Source organism: Chelon labrosus, assembly GCF_963514085.1.
Source record: "Chelon labrosus genome assembly, chromosome: 2".
Classification (NCBI taxonomy): Eukaryota; Metazoa; Chordata; class Actinopteri; order Mugiliformes; family Mugilidae; genus Chelon; species Chelon labrosus.
In genome coordinates, this window is record NC_140338.1 from 15,357,163 (window position 1) to 15,374,107 (window position 16,945).

A 16,945-nucleotide genomic window follows, 5' to 3' on the forward strand; every position below is an offset into this window, starting at 1 on the left:
TAATATTTAGCTCACGTAACAACCTCACACTGCTGCTAGTTTAGCTGTAGAGGCTGTAGAGTCTTGTTGAACATCGAGCACCTATACAACACCAGACCATATTCCATACATGCACTTCTCTGTTTCTGTTTGTGAAACCGGTGCTTGTTTCCTCTTTTAAACTGTTAGCACAACAACAGTTACATTTTATGACATGCTATCAGTTTGGAAATGATCATCAGACGATCTGAGATTATAAAACAGCAGGGCTGAGCGTGACACGGCTTGTGTTAATATGGTTATAAACTCTTTTATGCTTGTCGTGTCTGCTAATGTAAACCCTCTGATGAGCTGCGCCCGGTTTCCTCTTTGAGCTCTGTATGACTGTCTGATAGACAGCTGTGAAAAGTTGATGGGTTTCATACCAGAGGAAGGTCTGAGCCAGGACAGGCAATCCATCCAAGCCGCTGCATACAAATGAGAAATAAATCTCTTGCTGCGTTTCCCGCTCTTCTTCGCTCATTAGATTTCCAGACAGCAGTTCCGTCTTACACTGACAGTAAACGCTGACTTAACGTCCACATTTTCCTAATCAACCACTTACACCCAAACAGAGTGACTATTTACGCAGGTATGCTGGCTCAGTTTTAAAGTCTCTGCTTTTGATTTGATAGCAGTTTAACTCAGCCGCATCATACCAACAGGCTTCATTAATCCTGTTTTCATAACCTCGAACATTTTTGAAAAACAAAAGCCATCTCTTGTCTTCACCAACAACCAACCGCTGACTGAAGACAAACCAACACCAACTGAAGAGTCATTAAAGTCGTTCAGTGACAAAAACCCTCAGCTATATTTCTAAAACACTGACTCATTTGACATCATGTCTGTGTGAGTCCACTTGAGCTTGAAGACAAGGGCCTTGGAGATTAATTATCAAACGCTTGGGGTCGCTTGCTTTTTCAGCGTGATCATTGGCTGGTGGAAGTGTTTTTGGACAACCTTAACCTTAAACCTTCATACACATATACCTTTATGTAAATTAGTACTATTAATACTACACCGGGACCTTCGTGACCTGTCTTCTTGCTTTATTTCTGACTGTTTAGTATGAAGCCAGCACACCAAGCTGTTCGTTTTGCCCCGGGCTTCAAAACGAGCTGCTTGAAGAAGTACGTCTGATCATCTTTATTTGTTTCCAACAGTGTTTCATTTGGTTCTAGTTGTAAAGTTCGTCTGTCCACGAACAGAAAATTAATAATTCAAGTATTTTATTTTCTTTGTCCTACATGATCGTAAACTAAACATCTTTGTACTAGACGGACAAAACAAGTAATCAGATCACGTCTCATATCTTACATCCCTAGACTCTCTGGAGGATCGTGATTACATCCTCTGACATGTCAGTTGATCGAGAAACTAATTTGAATATTAATTAAAGAAGGAATTATAAGTTGCAGCCGTGCATTTAATTGTGTTGCCTTTTGTGAAACACTTTATTTTCTTCTTTTGGAAGCAGGGCTGCACAAACCAAACGTGAGACAGTCAAAGTAATATCGAATAACTTGAAGCACTTCTATCTGACTTCCACTTCACCTTGTGTCTTAGGAATCTGACACACTAGTGTAGATTCACTGGTACGTGGGAGGACAGGTATGTTTATAACTCTGATTAAAGGCTTGTCGGTTACGGTGAACAGAAATGAGATGTAATCCCCTAAAGGACACACTCGTAACATCATGTTTCCAGTGACCCGTCTCTCTGAATTTACCGAGCTTTGTTGACTGAATCACAGTCTACCCAGCAGGCTCTGTTGCTGCCTGTCACACTCTATCAGCTCCATTTCACAGCCGCACCAGCATCCCTGTTTGTTTGCCTCCGAGAGCCGTGATGTTAACAAAGCACCGTCCGTCTGTCGCAATCATCACATTCAGCCCGTCCTTGGGCAATGCTGGAGTGGAGAACACACAACACGCCAGGGAATTAGTTCACCAGAGTTTAGACTTTTTAAACAACATAAAACTGTCCTCTGTTTCTTTTGAAAGATTTCTTCTCGCGCAGATTTGACAGCAGCAGACGCATCAGCCAGGGTTCAAGTCCCCAGTGGAGACCAAGATTTCATGCATTCTGTATTTGTGTGGGAACTTACACTGTGAGGGTAGTTTATGTTTTGGTTGAAGTTTTAAATATAAATTCACTTTGGTTTACTCAGTTCTGACTAGTCCCAAGGCTGGTGGTAGGATGCAAGTACATTTACTCTAGTACTGCACTTTAGTACAATTTTATATATTTTACTTCGATACTTGTGTCTTTTGCAACTTCACTTTAGTTTAGATGTACAAAACAACTTGCAGCTTTATTTATTAATATAAAATATAAATCAGCTAATACAGTTTTTGTATATTAAGCTACCCAGATGTAAAGACAATATCTCAATTTAGCCCAAACTGCAACACTCAAGTGATGCATTAATTAACTTGTAATTATAATCCAGTAATGTAATAATATAAAATATATTCATTCACTCATTCATCTTCTGTACCTGCTTATTCCTGTTAAGGGTCGTGGGGGTCTGCTGGAGCCTATCCCAGCTGTCATCGGGCGAGAGGCGGGGTACACCCTGGACAGGTTGCCAGTCTATTCCAGGGCCAATATATAATATATATGATTCTGGAAAATACTTAAATTAGTTTAAATATATTTGGATGTCAGTGGTTTTGTTTTGAATGCAGGACTTCTACTTGTAATTAAGTATTTATTAGAGAACAAGACAATAAGATATACATAAATTAATATAATTATTCAGCAGAATTTAATCCAAATACAGGTCAGAAAGCCTCAGGTTGGAAACCTGAGGGTTGGGGGCCCTCAAAGGGTCTCAAGAAAAATACATCCCCACCATTCATAATGAGAATCACAGCAACGATGTGAGGACAAAAGACCAAGAAGTTGTAATGAAATTCATAGAGTTATAGGAACGTTAGGTGAAATAACCTTTGGGGATTCAAAGTGGGCGGGCACAAAGTAAAACTAATCTCAATTTGGAGGCGTCACGATTGAGGAAATTGTCAAAATGATAGACTGATAGATTTGATTGCCATACGACACACATGTAATGAAACACCGTCCTAACACCAAAGTTAACGTTCTCATATTAACAGGCTTGGAGCGTCATGTTAATGCAGACAGGAGTTGTTGACGCTACTTTACTTCTCAGATAGAGAATGGTGACGGTAAGAAGCTCGTTCCATCCCTACACTAAGAAAATGTTGGGATTTGAGTTACCTGGGCAACCAGAGACTGAGCTGCAAAGCGATGGGTGACAAGGCTATATGTGGACGGAGACTTGTGATGGGACTTACAACAATTTTTATTTAAATAAAAATAAAAAATAAAAACACAAAAACATTTAACACAAATAAAACACAATCCAAATAAATAGAATATATATATTATTCCATGTTCGACTCTGGAAAAATAAATATTTGCAGTGCTCAGATTAACTAGTAAAGCGACAACAACAGCAGGCAGAGAAATCACATTAACAGAAATTTCAGACTGTGGTTCAGATTTCTTTAAGGAGTCACTTACTGGAACAGTTTCCATAAATCACACACAGCTACGGCAGCTTTCAAACCCTCATTTAAGAGTATTTAGTGACAAAGTGTGGATATTTACTGCCATCCTTTGTTTCCAGGGTGTGCTTTTCAGTTTTCATTGACCAGATGCCAGTCTCAATTCCACACTCCTCAGGATCACATGTTGGGTGCTTAGTGATATCTCAGGGTTTCAGACTGTCCCTGCAGGATCCAGATACAGGGCATGAAAATGACCATGAGCCAAAGCTAACCATGGCTGGCACTGCAGGGCTAACTTGAGCAGCAGCCGCACACTAATCCACAATAGCTTTTCCCCCCTTCCCTTTGAATAAATGAGGCTCAATACGCCGGGAAGAATTAGGTCTAGGTTTTCAGCCTGCATGATTTCTTACACACCATGCAAATTTGGATTTGGAGTCTCTCATTTCTGTGTTATTTCCCACTCCATTCATTTTAGAGCTTTTAATGATAAGTAAAAACTGAGGCAATTTATCATCTATGATTTGTTTTGAACTGTGTCAAGTGTGTGGTGCAATACAAATAAAATGTCTTTTTAATAATCATCTTGCTTTTCGTGCATTCTGTAACTGTCTATGAAAATGTATATACTCAAGGTAAATACTATATACGGTTGGGATGTATAAATCGTGAATCCTATTTGAAATGACTAATCACATTCAAAAACAAACCTTGAATCCCTGGTGACTGTCCTGCCTACCTGTGAATTTTGTGTCTTTTTTTAAAGGTTATTTTATTTTGAAAAATACAACAAAAAAAAGGGGGGAAGAAAAGAAATTGTTATAAAAATGTTTAGATATTAAATCAAACCATGTGTAGATAGTTTAGATATTATTTTTTTTCAAAATGTGATAATAAAAACATGAGGACTTAACTTGAAACAAAGGAAACTAACCTCAGGTGGATAAATACATTGGATATTTTTTTTAATTAGTTATTTTCTGCAATGAAATTAGGTATTATCAGCTATTGATACAAATATTTTTACATTATAATTTCTTTAAAAAATAAATTGGTTGTTTATATGCCTCTGCAGCTTTTTTTTTTTAATGTAATTTTCACATAATTTCAAGGTGTGTGTCACAGTAACGACACCGCATCAAACCATTTCCAATGAATTACACTTATTTTCCACTAGGATCATCCAGGGGCACAACTATTACGTGATATTCGCGCGCCCAGGAGAAAAAGGAGTCGGTCGCGTCATCATGCTGCGACAGTCATTCTCTCCAGTCGGTGGACAGCCAGGAGACGAACAAACCTGGCGCTTGTTGAGGAGGCTGTGAACGGCAAATCACTCACAACTGACACGCTGTTTGGTCCCAGCGGGTGTGTTTTTCCTGTTGTAATGATCGGAGGCCGTTCTGTGACGTCCAGCAAAAGTACCGAGTCAACGGGTCGACCAGCACACTTGTAAATCTGACAGAGCAGCTAACATTAGCGTTGTTTTACTAGCACGAACTTGGCTTGTAGGCTGCCCTGCCGAAGCTAGTTAGCTGGTCGTGCTAACGTGCTAGCTTCTGTTGGTAAGGTGCAAACTGACTGCTGCTGCTGGTGGGAAATCCAAGAAACGAATGAGCATTTACCTCCAGCGTTAGCTTCTTCAAGCTCTTAAGGATATCTTTTGGATACCTGAGCGAAAGGAATCGCCGGAGAGGCCTGCTGCCTTGTGTTGCCTCCACATCTTCAAGGTAAATACAGAATAAAATTACAAAGTGCAAGATCAGAACTGTGAAATATTGCAGTAGAGGACCAGTAGAAAGGGGCCTAGCATTAGCCTGCTAACGCTCAACTCGTTAGCTAGCTGTTAGCATTGCTAATGCTAACCAACTTAACGTACTTCTGCTGTTCTGGACCATGTTGTCGCTGTGAAAGAAGTTAAAGTTGGCAGATTCAGCTCACCGTAGCTGAGCGTACTGCACAAATTAAAGTTGGCCGAGTTTGTTAGCTGCTTCGGCTAACTCTCTCACCAGCACTGAGCCTTTTAAACTAACTGAGCCAAGAGCTGCAAAGTGCGAGGACTCTGGTGTTGTTGCATGTGGATTTTGCGAAGCGCATTAACTCGATAAGTGACGGTTTCATATTTTTGGTTAGAATTAAATCATTTTGTTCATGTAGTTAATACCGCGTATCATAACTTTTACATTTGCATCGATGCGTTTGGCAATCTGGACAGCTCTCTATTCTCGGTGTGGCAAAAGAAAAAGATCCACGTTACACTTCTAACTGGGAATAATCAGATATGAATCAAGAATATCAACCGTGCAGGGATCCCTCCTCCAGGGTAGACGTGAAGTAGTTTGTACAGAATAGACCAACATAGTAAAAACTGATCATAAATTAAAATATGGTGATCCAGGAGCTGAACCACACAACCTCCAGTCCACATGGGGACTTAGGTGGTTGTACTGGGCATGCTCATGTAACACTGGGTTGCTTTCGATGGACAGTTTACTCATCTTCTGTTTACAATAAGCTACCAGGTTATTAAGGACAGAATATCTGCTTTATGAACGTCGTAATGGTCGCATATTTTGCCCACACTGTTCCACAGTAGTTGATTCGACTGTGAGGCCATGTTGTGTCGGTGTTTAATGTTTGCTCTGTCCTCACTGATAGTCTGTTGAATGTTTTGGACTTGTTTTGTTTGCATAGAACCGTCATGCTCATGACTCCTTAACATCCAGTGTTTTTATTTCCGTCGCAAGGCTCTTAAACATCCAGACTGATGACAGAGTTTATCTTCTGCGTTACCAGTGTCGGACTTGTATTTGAGCATGCATACCATCAGTGCACCACGTTGACTTAAAAAAAACGACGTGAGTTGAGTCCAGGTGGCCGTTTCAGACCTTTAAAAGCAGGGTTTAGATCTTATCGAGGTTTCTGTTAGCAGGATGTAATGTTTACATCTACCCGTTCAACGCTGGAAAACTATTAAAATGCACCAAACCTGAGGTTGACCCCATTTCTTTACGTCTAAAGATAAAGACAAACACGTGGGTTTATATTAATTACACATCGCACCGAAAACACAAACCTGCATTATTTAAAATCGATTGCCGAATTTTACTGAGTTTCAGTTTCACTACTCCCCACACCCAGATTCTCTCTTATATTTCTCCATAGTGTTTTTCTCCTGTGCTGTTTCACCAGTCTAAAAATAAATGGCAAAAAGAATTGACAGGAAGGAGAGACGTGAGACACACGATTAAGATGCAGACACAGGTGTTAGCCACGTCACCTAGTCCATTTGAATGGTGTTGCAGACTCGTAGTTGCTCCACTGCACTCAGCTGCTGAAAACCACAGCTAGGTGGCTTTATAATAGGCTGAGCTTCATGCAAAATTAGCTTTTCTTTTTTGTGCAGCCTATAGACTGCACTACGTTAGACTGTGGAATGTTTTAATACATTTCCAGACGCATCGTAAAAAGTTAGATAATTCAAACCAGAATGAGCTATCTGCCCATCTGTGCATTTGACTAGAAACTGCATGTGGCTTTCCTCAAGACATTAAAACACTGCCGGTTAGTACTCTCTTCTGTGTTTGCAGCTTCTTGTTGTCTGTGCCTGCTAACTGCACGCTGTGGTTAAGCTTGAACACTGATTGAGGTGGTCTTGTGGCGTGGAGACAAGTCTTTGATAAGACTTCTGGAGTCTGTTAGTTCACCATCAAAAAAACAAACAAAAAACGAATGACAACATTTGTTAAGAAGTGCATATTCTGAACGAGAGATGTGATGAGAAGGAAGGACAGGATCGTGATTTCTGTGCGAGTTGCCGCACAGTTTAAAGGCATTGTCTTTAAAGGAGTGATTTATGTTTTGCACAGAGCATGAGTTGTTGGGAAACGATGGTTTAAGTAGGGTAACTGTTGAACATTTTATACCACGTGGATTACAAAACTGTGACAGCAGAGGCGCTTTTCTTTTTTTCCCTATGCACAGAGCGTAACTGATGTTGACACGCTGTCAGTAGACTGATACTTTACTATTCGTTTTCAAATGACACCATTACAACTTTCTGTGAAAAGAGGTGACTGCAGCCTCTCTCTGACAACAAGAAGCTTCATAAAGGAGAGATATTTTCCAGTGAAGTTGTATTGATTCATGTATGGATTGCTTGTTTTGTCATTGTGGTTTAAATTGTGAGCACCGTGCAGTTTAGAGATATGCATTTGGTGGCATTTATGTAACAAAGGAAATGGTTTGAACAATCACGACACTTGTAGGTTGTCTATCAGTGCTTGAAACCTGGGTTTATTTTCTACAAATTTGCTATTTGACTGTTCCAAAGATATTTAAATTACTTTTTAATACAAGGTCAGGAAAGCACCAAGTCCTCACATATAAGAAGATGAGGACCGACAACTGTTTGATAATTGAACGAACCAATTAATCTGTTCTCTTAAATCATCATTTCACCTCTTAAATGTTAGTATTTCTATCCTCTGAGGCCTCGAGGCATATACTCCTCATTGCTCGATACTCTCAGTGCGGTCATAATCCCCTAATTGATCCATTTTTTTTTTAAAGATAAAGTGCAGATGATTAGAGTTTGTGGCTTTTGCTGCAACACATCCACAATCCAGGCTGTAGAACACATGAATTAGACCAATAATAAATAGATATAGACAGTTTGTGAAGACAGTTTCTATTTGGTCTTTTCTTACATTGAATGGGATGATGTTTGGGGTTGTTTTACTATCCAAAACCATTATTTAGACTCTTAATGCTCTTAATGTAAACCGTTGAAAGTGCTCAATGGTCAACAAGTGAGACCTTTAGTTAAATGTGTGCAGTTTTAAGGGACGTAGAGTAAGCCACATTAAAACCCCTCACGTGATTCTTCTGGTGTAATTTTACATAGATGCCCTTAAAAGTACAGAGCTCTGCACCCCATCAGTGTTTTGAAAGGTGGTGCGTGTCAAAGTAAAATGGTCTACGAGGATTACAGAGCGTAAGTACAATGATAAACTGACACTGTCGGGACCAGAGTGGCTTGTTTTCAGTTCATTTGGGTCAAGGTGGTGAAATATCATTTTCTGGCTTTGATGTTTGCTGCAAGGCCTTGAGGAATGAGAGACGAGGAGTATCCCAGACTTTGTTTGCGGAAAGCTTCACATTCCCACAGTCCTGGCTGTTGCTGTGTTACGGACCCCAGGGCTTTCCTCCAGCCATTCTTAAATGGACAGTCAGATTTCCTGTCTTTGAAGCCTGTATTGACAAAACACAGTAGATAGTGGGCACATGACTGGTCTTAGTAACTCACACTTATTCATTCATTCATTTTCTGTAACCGCTTGTCCTCTGGAGGGGATTAGGCGAGAGGCGGGGTACACCCTGGACAGATCAGTAACTCACACTTGGTAAGTGATTAAATACAATTAAATACACTAATGTAACTAGTGCGTTTAAGTGAGAACAATAAATCCTGACAAACATGTGCAATATTGGATTATTTTGGGAGTTATTTGGCTTGCAACAATCTAGATGCCTTTAGGTTTCGTCCAGTTGTCTTCACATCTCCCAACGCCCAGTTTCCTTTGTACTGCAGTGCTTGTCTCTGAAAACGTTGTGGTTTTAGGGCAGGGTGTGGACAGTTTTGCACATTTGGTTGGAGGTTAGTTGTTGGCATTATGTCCGTTACCCTGATGACACACGAGCTTCCAAGTGAGGGTTCGTGCTATTCCCTCAAATTCAGCCAAACCTGAAATCAAATCCTGTCGTGCGTCATTTGCTGCATCAAGTGGTTTTGAGGGAAAATCAAGTGTGTAATAATTGCTCATTGGTGTCCATTTGTCAGGGGGGAAACCGTGACGATACAAAATGACAGAAAGCTCCGTAATGATTAAGGAACACATGTGCATTTGCCAACTCTTAGCTCAAACCGGTGTCTCGATGGGACAACTGAGAGCTATTGTAGGTGTTTTTTGTTTTTTTTTAATAAGATGCATCAATTAATGTTTTAACAACATCAGATTAAGGCACTGTGGATGATTTGGTTTCCTGCCATACACTGTGAAAGCCACAGGTCAACGGGCGCAGTAAGGCTGGAGACGGTGGGACGGGCTAGAAGCAGGAAGAGAGGAGCTTCTGTGTTGAAGTGGAGTGCTTTAGTTGTGCGATGAGTGCAGCCTGATCAGGCCGGGCAGTTTTCCAGGCTTTCTGGGGACCCAGAGTGCCGGTTAACGAAAAGATAATGAGACATTTGGTCAGAAGTAAAATGAGAGGATAATGAGTGATTCATGACGTGTGCTGGGTTTGAGGGGAACTGAGAAATTGATCATGGTAGTTTGATGACCAGCTACAGTCCAGAGAGAGGGGAAGGGACGGGACCGAAGGCGCGGGTCGACGCCTTCTGGTCAAGATGAGTTTTAGGACTATAGAGAGGCTATAAAGAGAGAGAGAGGGGAACAGGACAAGTCAGTATTACTCAGTGGTGTTGGATTTTTCAAGTGGTGAACAGATGTGCTCCGTGCCAAGTTTAAATTTAGAGTGGACTCAAAGTGGGAAGTGTTATTTGAGTCGCTCTCCGTCCAATTTGGCAAATTCAGACAATCGTGGTGTGTTGTTGAGGACAGATGGTCCAGAGAGGATCGGATAAGATATATTAAAAGGTAGATGTGGTGGAATCCGAAACCTGAGATGAGAGGACAGGACTGAACACGGGGGAGGACATGTCGTGTGTATATATACTGCGGACGCAAGTGTGTAGGAAAACGGAGAAGGAAGTGAAACCGTCTGAGGAGAAACGGAAAGAGTGGACGACTGGAGGCAGAGGCACTGGAGAGAAAGTGAGATCAAGAAAAGAGGAAATTAAAGGGCTTTTCTGTGGGGAGGTCCTGGAGGGATGTCCTGTCTCCTGGAAATCCCAAGAAGAGTGTAACTAAGCAGGAGTTTGTGGCGTCAAAGAGCAACGACATAAAGTACGACAGTGCAAAACTGAAATACAGGTTAGGCTGTAATTAGGTCGAACATTTAGATATTACAACACACACACAGGCTTTTATCTGCACTGCCTCGTCTTCTGAGCTTGGGAACTCGCGTACTGAGATACAACGCAGACATGATTATTAAGTTTAAGGTAATTGATGAATTGACTGTAATAGCCTGAACAGTTGTGTACCTGTTACTCTGCTATTTTTACCACATTTGTTCCTCGTGGCCTGTTATCTGATGTTGTGCGGTCTCGCACTGGTTCGGCCGTGACTCTGTCTCCGATTTAGCCACCGCCGGACGCTTTTTCCACATGAGACATGCTATTGTTAAATATTGCACTCGCTTCGTCTCATTTGAGCCCTTTTTCAAGCCGCGTGGGTGCAGATACTTCCAGTAGTGAGGTTTTGAGAACCCCCTCCGTGATAGCTAAAAGCTCTCAACGAACCTAATTTAATTTCTCTCCCTCCGACGCTCATGAGAAAAACTCCCATATTTAAAAATATTTGCATTCTCTTGTCCTGCTTATCGAATACATTTATTACCCAGCTCCTCCCCCCTGTAACGCTTTCCTTGCTCATGTGATGGCATCCTCCTCTCTGAGCTGCCTTGATATACCGTCTTTAGAAGTTTGAATCTACTCCGAGGGTTTGCTGGAGATTTACAAGCCGAGTGTGGGCGTGTTTTGCAGTTGTGAATGGCCCTCTGCTCTGTATCTGTGAGGCACAAGTAGCATGTTAATAATTCAGTGCTGTGCCATGTAGCTCTGAGCTGGTTAATGAACATGGGGAGAAATCGCCCAGGCATATTTCTTTGATGTGGGCTGTGTTGAGAATGCTAGGTGACGGCGCAGCGGCAAGAGAGAAACCAGCAGCTCGAAACAAAACCAGCTATGTTCAAGTTATTGTTGCTGTGGCAGAGTGTAGAAGACGATTAGACAGAGACAGCAGAGTGGAGGGGAATCTGTCTTCATCCAGGGACTGTCTTTTGTTTTCTTCTTCACGATGCTGAGCAAGCACAAATTTAACAGCCAGGCTCTTTTGCCTCTTGCGGGTATTTTATGCATCCTTGTCACTTCCTGGCGCTGAAAATAGAGGTGTGTGCTGTACGTTAACACAATCACACGTATTATATATTCTATATTATATGCACACAAGCAAAGAGGACCAGCTTTGTGCAAATGCATCTTTTTGACGCCATGGAAGTGCACAGGTGGAATAAATAACATTAGCAGTGGCTCAGTTCCCTTTAGTGTCTCAGTGAAACAGTAAGCACAGGAACTCCTCTAAGTGGAATGCAGCCATCAGTTATTGTTTTCAAACGGAGCCCGTGAACTTGTGGTTACTACACAGGAAGTTTTATACACAAAACGCTTGTCATTCAAATGGTTACAACAACCATAAGTCATGACACGACTGCTGCTAGGCAACTGCTGGCAACCAGAAGTCACTGACGCCAACAGCTAGCAAGCTAACAACCGGGTAACTCAACGTAGCAAACGTAAAGGCGTAATGAAAAGACGAGGCCACTGGGAATATTAGTATTTCACTCAAACATGTGATAAAAATACAAAGAAACTTCAAGGCAACTAAACTTCAGTCATTTTTGGAAACAAACAAGTCACAGCTCCTGAACTGGGACGTTATAAAAAGTAATGTCCAGGTAAGAGGTTGTGAAAACCCTAAAAGAGGGCTGTTCATGTGGACCTTTCTCCTGACAGATACGTTTCTTGTTATTTCTGTATGCAGTTCACATTTTTCTCATGTTTTCAGAACAGGCGGAAGCAATGGAAGTTAATTTTCAGCGGCTGGTAAATTCATATGAAGTTAAAATATTAACTATATCCAAACTGCCTCATTGTTTAATCATTCTTTGGATTTGTGCATTACATTAGCCTCTTGTTAGCTTGGTGCACACAGCATCGCTGTTCTGGCCGTGAGTTGTAAGAGAAGCAATATTATTATTATTTATTATTATACTGCTTGATATTTTGGGGGAATATGTTTCTTTGTTTTCCTGCTGATAGTTAGATTTTGTGTCTGGATGCTAAATGTGACGCTGCATCTACCAGTGGATTAGCTTTATTTAGCATCTGTCCAGTGGTAACAAAGCTCACCAACTAATTATACACTTGTATGAATTCACACTCATGGTATAGATTTTTTTTCATCTGTGGTTAAGTACAAAGACTCAATTAAGTTATTAAAGTAATTAATAGTAAAGTTTATAAATATATAATTTAGTTTTCATAGTTAAAATAACTCACAGAAATAGTCTAAACCTTGATGTAAAGATTTTCTGTCCCTCGAACTGATCCTGATCTTTTAATATTGGTCTTAAATAAACCAAATCTTCTTTTCTCATCTTACTTTTATTCTCCTTGATCTCGTGTGCACCGTGCAACTGTATTAAGTCCAATAAATAGCGCTGTCTAAGCTAGCCACTGTCAAGTGTCAACCATTATTAAAACAGAAGAAGAAGAAGACGTTCTGATGCTACAGAGACGTGGTTTTGGTTTAACGCTGACCTAAACTAAATAACTACAAAAGAAGCAGCACTTCATCAGGTTGATACAGAAATCTCCAATGCTGAATTACTGTGGAGTGGCTGAGCTTCTTTATTTGAAACAGTATTTCACAGTTTTTACTGAAGGGCATTTTAATTTCACTGTTGCAGCGGAATAAATAATAATTTTGTCACTTTTCCAAATCCTAATAAATAGTGTGAGCATTAATCATCCGGACTGACAGCATCATGGGTGTTTCACATGCCAGGATGTTGATCTAAAGGGGATAGAAATGAGCACACACACACACACACACACACACACACACACACACACACACACACACACACACAGACACACACAGAGCCGTTCAGCCTCGCTGTGATTCCCCGTCACAGGCTGCGTTCAAGGCTTTGGGGCTTTCAGCTCAGACCTTAACACAATTGCATCTCTTCACTGCCACCCACAACTCATTCCCTCTCAAATGCCCACCAGTCCTTCTCTGAGACTGCAGCAGAGGTGCAGGATGAAAACCGTTTAAAAGGAGGCCTCTCCCCAGCAGAGGGCCCGTTGGCATGGGAACGGCTGTCGTTGTGAATGGGGGGCTTCTCTTACAAGCCTGGTCAGAGGTCTCCCACTGTCTCATGGTCCAAGACGGACCTCTGTAAAAGTTCACTAAGCCTGGATCTAAGTTTAGGTGGTGGCACAGTTTGTTGGTTTTCTGTTCCTTTGGTTGTTTTACTGCAAGTCTTGAGTTTAATCTCCACTTCACGCGAGCTGGCGTGCTGTCATTCACCTGCAGCTTTAGTAGCAGGGATGTTTAAGTCAACTGTTGCTCAGGCACGGAGTCCTCTTGTCTGTATTCGTTTGTACGGCTTGTTGGTTTCATATATCTTGCCGAAACCTTTCTAATTTTTGAACCTCGTCTCATATTATTTGAAATAAATCCCTTCAGCTTACTGCTTTAAGGACCGCTGAGCTCAACACAGTTGGCGCTGTGTCGTCTCGGCTCATTATTTGAACAATCTGTGGTTTATTATCTAAATAACACATTACAGAGAAAGTAGAGTCAAATGTTTAACGTCACAGCTGCTTTGACGAGTTTATTATGTTTTAAATGGATATAAGGAGTTAAGTAGAAATTAGTTCTGTGGATGGATTGATAGCTTCCCCTTTAAAGCTAAGTATAGAATGGCAGCCATTTTGTAATTAGCCGGCACTCATCTGCTAAAAAGAGGTCAGGATGGACAAACACAAAGCGATAATCCAAGCTTCGTGTTCAGACGCCGTGTGGGAAAATCCACAGGTCTGTCACCAACGCAGACAACCGTCGACCTAATTATCAATTTCCAAATTCGGTTTATTCGACGAGAGCACTGCAGCACCCCGACCCTGTGTTTTTCCTGCCAAACAGGTGTGAGACCTCAGCTTTGAACCGTGACGTCGCCTCCAGCGTTTTCTCAGAGCAATAAATATGGATGTTGCAAAAATGATTAGCTTCGCCCATAACTGTGTCATTTAAGGTAGACGTGCTTCCTCTTAGAATAAGATTTCTACGTGAAAAGTGCGCTCGTGTAAAGTCTTATAGAAGAAATTGGCTCTAAGCTGTGCTGTTCAAACTTATGTAGATTACAGCTCTCTCCTCGGTGTGCCCACAGTCTCCTCCTTCTGGATGAATTATTTACTGTTGATCAAAATTAAAGTAGGTGTGGAGACTGCTGGTGCCGCTCTAGCTCCGCTCGCTCGCTCTTACTGCGGCTCTAAAACACATCCTCTGGTTTCATCACCCACTGACACATTTAAAGCAGAGGAATTAAGGCTGCAGCTAGAATTATTAGATGTTATTGATTAATTTGCCTTTTGTTCTACTCTGCGCCTTGCGGTTTACAGTTTCCAAGGTTCAAAAGGCTGTTTCCGTCAGTCTTGACTGTGTGTTTGAGCTCTAGTCTGTATGTAAAATGCAAAATTCATTGATTTATGAATTGGTACGAGTTAAAATGATTTGTTTCTGCTCTGCTATTCCGTGTATTACTTCATTCTGTCTCTGTTTAAACGGACGTTCATTATCAGGTACGAGTTGTTGAATTTGGGATTAGTTTGAATTGTGTGAATTAGAGGCACCGTAGGAATGTGTTGTATTGACACTGTAGGATATCCTTGCTCAGACTTGACCTTTTCACCAGAGACTCGGGCAGCTGGCAGCTCAGTTAAAGTGCCTTTAAGTCTATTAGAGAAGATAATCCTAGAGGGAGAGTTTCTGTGAACAGAAGGAGCAAGCAAAACACCCTGTCAGTTCACTTTCCTCACAATCCAATTGTGTCCCATGTACACACACACACACACACACACACACACACACACACACCACCCCCCCCTCCCCACTCCAACCTTGCAATCCAGGCGTTCTCCAACACATGGCCACCATATGCTTCCTTCATTGCTGTCCAAAAAGGAAAGATGGCCGCCTTAAACAAGACGTTAAAACAAACAAACAGAAAAACAGAACGTGTGTGTTGCGTGACCCCAAAGTTTTGGTCTCTGACGGGCATGTTTTCAAGACTCATGCTTTGCTTATTTCTCTGTTTCCTGCGCCTCAGTCCTCACTTTTTGTTGCCTTCTCTACGTTTTCTCTAGTCGCCCGCCTTCCACCTTCTCTGTCCCTGGCTCCGACGGTGGTTCAGCGACACTTCAAAGTCTGCAGCGCTGCAGATAACTCTTTGTACCCTCTACCCCCGAGCAGAGGCAGATTCCAGAGCCCCTGCGAGGTCCCTTGACTGACAGGTTAGGTCTCATATGTTTCTGTTTCTCTTGTTGCTTGTTTTTAATGTGTTTTGCATCCAGTGACCAGTGTTACAGCCCAGCCTCCTCAGAGATGACCAGGCTTGAATGTGCTCTTGAATAGCACTGTTGCAGCACATTTATTATTTTTCGCAGGAGGCAGACACATAATTCTGAGTAATTATCATCATTATTGTTATTATCATATTTTAGAAATGGTTCTTATTAGTGATCAGAAATAGCAACATCCCTCTGAGCAGTTATTTTTAACATCTTTAATAGCATTTATCCTTAATATTATTTATTAATTAAATACCCTAAAACCTCTCTATATTTGTGCAGAGCCAATCTTTTTGTGAACATTTTGGTTTTTCCGTTCTTATACTGAACCACAAAGCTTCTTCATGAGAGAGATCTAATACAATCCTTCTTTTAGAGTATTGTTATCGTAATATATTAGATATTAGATTCAACAACAAGTAGCCACAGTCTATGCAGTTCTACTTGAAAACTAAACAAAATGCTGTTGAGACGTGGTATCCTATGGACAAATGTATGTAAGATTTAATAAAGTATCAGCGAATAAATCTAATTTATAGTAATCAGATGACTTTCAGTCTAACTTTGCCAGCTAGCGCCTTTAAAGTTTAGCTAGTTTACGTTACGTCTGGAGTCGTTTCCTTCGGGTTTTGACCAACTCTCTTTAAATGATTGTAAATCTCCATGGTCTAAAAGTCAAGACCACAAACATCGGATTTTAAAAGGTGGCGGTAACATTTTTATTTGTGAACAACACACATGCTACGTTAGTGCCGTTTTCTCCGTCAGGTTAAATTAAGTACAGAGCAGGTGAGCGACCGGTGTATTTGGACGGTCTGGGGGAAGACGACTTTGGTGAGGAGGCGGAGAAAACGATGCTTTCAGGAGCAGTAGGTAAAACAATGCAAGCACAGCGTTGTTTGAAATGTGCAAAAATATTTCCGGTTCGTTATGAGACCATGGCGGAGTAAATTAGACCCTCGCGGGCCTCCGTAGTTTTAGCATTGTATGGGAAACCCTGCACTAGTCTGTGTCCATTCAATGCCGAGAACAAATTCCTTGTAAGTGCTCTTGGCCAGAAATGCGGATT

At 41.3% G+C, this 16,945-nt stretch overlaps 1 protein-coding gene across 2 annotated transcripts in view; it reads left to right on the forward strand.

Annotated features, from left to right (window-relative positions):
- Window positions 1-4,754: 4,754 nt before the first annotated feature.
- The window catches only part of fbxw7 (F-box and WD repeat domain containing 7), a 109,648-nt gene continuing 97,457 nt past the window's right edge, over window positions 4,755-16,945 (forward strand). The window contains exons 1-2 of one of the 2 annotated variants that reach the window (XM_084567380.1): window positions 4,755-5,287; window positions 15,673-15,819. The gene's annotated coding sequence lies outside the window, so the exon portion shown is untranslated. The remainder of the gene's footprint in view (window positions 5,288-15,672; window positions 15,820-16,945) is intronic. The other variant, XM_084567381.1, reaches the window with a different exon arrangement.